Genomic DNA, 2,702 nt, shown 5'->3' with positions numbered 1-2,702 from the left:
ATCGTAAAAATGAAAGAAATACATGAACAAGGTTAGATCAAGGACTTCAAAAAAAAAAAAAAAACATAAACATAAACAAATGCCTTTAATCAATTGATGCCGGTGCTTCATTGATTATCCAACAGTGGCAAGAAAAGACGGAATCGTGTTTTATTTAGCCTTCAAACCTACCCATGGCCATGGCCTGGAATCGCTCCTCCACCCACGCAATGGCGCCGTGGGGTATCCGGTAGCGCTCTAGCGGATCCGGGAGATCCGGGAATACGCCTACATTACGATAGAAAAATGATGATTACGATGGTGATCACAACAACGACAAAAACAACAACAAAAATAATGAAAAATAATAATAATAAAAGAGCTGATATGCAATCTTAGGTTTTGCCTTTAGAGCCCCACCACCACTAGCTAATACCAGAACCCTGGCTTAATATAATATGTACCCTCGTCGATGTCTTATCATATCTTTCAATCTGTAATTGTCACCGGCACAATATCTCTAGATTTTGTACATCAAAACTAGAACCACCACCATTTGCAGATTTTTCTGCTTTTAAAAATAATAAAGAAATAAAATAAAATTATGTTTGCTGTCAAAAATAAAAAATATGAATTATTTTTCCGATTCTAGGATACCCATTTCCAGGATTAATAATGAATGATTGATTTCAATTCTATATTTGGAAACTGAATGAGCCCATGTTAATGCAAAACTTGTCAAGATAGCTTCATAGCATACTCAAGTTTGTACAAAAATATAACATAATATTTAAAAATATAATCATTATTCATTACAACATACCTTAGAAGATATAATAAATATTAGAATTAAATAATGTATTTTTAATAAATTATTATATTACAATATAGAGGACATAAACATATGTATATATTAAAGTAATGCCATTCAATCTACTATAATATTAATACCATGTGATATATAATATAGTTTATAATTAATCATATATAGTATATAACAATATAACAATGAGTTATACATTATTTTCCTCATTCGCTGAAATATATTTCATGGATTTTATAACGTGTAGTATAATGAAATATGCTATTTACAATATAACAATATATAGTCTATAAATAAAAGATATATGATGCATAATATATTTTTGTAATTTAAAAATACTTTTTAAATTATCATTTTTAGAATTTATATATATTTTTCATCATTTTAGACTGATGACTATGATCATCCATGTGGTACAAACCAACAAGGACAAGTGTCAAAAGTTAAATAGTGACACCTATCCTAGTGGTTAATAGAAGTTACTTATAATATAAATTGTAACTCTTAAAAAAAAAAAAATTAGCCAATCAAATAACTTATCATTATCTTTATCTTTATCTTTTATTTATTCTTGCATCTATCTTTAGTTTTCCTGCTTTAGTTATCTTGTCCTACTCTAATTTATTCGTTGCTATAGTGTAAAATCATAGCTCCAACTATATCCTACCTCTTCCTTTTTTTGGTTAGGCAATATCACGGCAGTTAAAGTTCTTGAAGGTAAAAAAATCAAGATCCTCACTACCAACCCTTTTCCCTATCTTCTTTCCAACTATTGATATCATTGGCATGTGATTAACATGATAATCCAAGATCTTGATGTATTTTCATATTTGAAAATATAACATTTGGTATCAGACCCATTGTTGTGGATTATTATGTTTTTCCATTGATATTAAGAATCTGCCATCAAATAAGGTTTGAAGATTATGATGGATTTATGTACTTCATTTCTGTCTACTTAGTTTTATAACCTATTATCAAAAATTTGTCTTAGAGCTATATAAATATGCATGCCTTCCACGTGTTTGTCAAATTGACTCATCAACATTTACTTTGTGGATACAGTTGCTGTGTTACATATCAGTTCTAAAAATTGTGGACAAGTTTTTCACAATTGTATATTCATACTAAGCATTCCTATAGAAGTTATTAATGGCAAAATAAACTTCTCTGCATTTTGTTTGTTCATACCTTTGTTTAGTTCTTAAAATATTTTCTGTCCTTCTGTTCATGTTAAGGAATATTTCTTTTTTTTTGAAGTTGCAATGGTTGTTGTGCCTGTTATTATTGTTACAGTTTGGCTTGGTCCGAATTGTTTTTGGGCTTATAAAAGCAGGGTTTCCATATAGTAAATTTGAATCTTTACATGATCTGACGTAAATCTGACCCAACAGGCTTGAAAGTTGGAACATTGTATTTTATGCATAAATGACAAATCCACTGCTTACGCCTACAGTGTTATATTGACAGGAATGAATACTCACTTAGAATGCATCAAATGCTTGTGCTGGCTGAGCAAAGCCTGTGGACATCAGCACCATTTTTTTATCATCTCCCACCTCTAGCGAATAAATAGGAAAATGAAGATAAACCTGTATGTGGCCGTCCTTGTAACTCCTCCCACTATTTTGATACAGTTAGCTGGGAATGCTGATTTATGAGCTTGCTGTTATTAGCTTCCTATGCAGGTCTGCTAATAACCAAGTTATTAGTTTTTCTATTATGTTTTTCTTTCCTATTATGTAAAACATGGGTCTGTCTATATTCTTGGAACATATTGTTCATGTGAAAAAACACTATAGGCATCTATTCATGAGAAGGAAGTATATTACTGATTGCAATATACCATCTTTCAACAAGGTGATGTCTTGATTCATGAACGTAATGGTGTTTCTCCCAA

Source organism: Phoenix dactylifera, unplaced genomic scaffold (genome assembly GCF_009389715.1).
Source record: "Phoenix dactylifera cultivar Barhee BC4 unplaced genomic scaffold, palm_55x_up_171113_PBpolish2nd_filt_p 000007F, whole genome shotgun sequence".
NCBI lineage: Eukaryota > Viridiplantae > Streptophyta > Magnoliopsida > Arecales > Arecaceae > Phoenix > Phoenix dactylifera.
The sequence above is the reverse complement of the archived record's forward strand: the minus strand, read 5'-3'. Positions refer to the sequence as shown.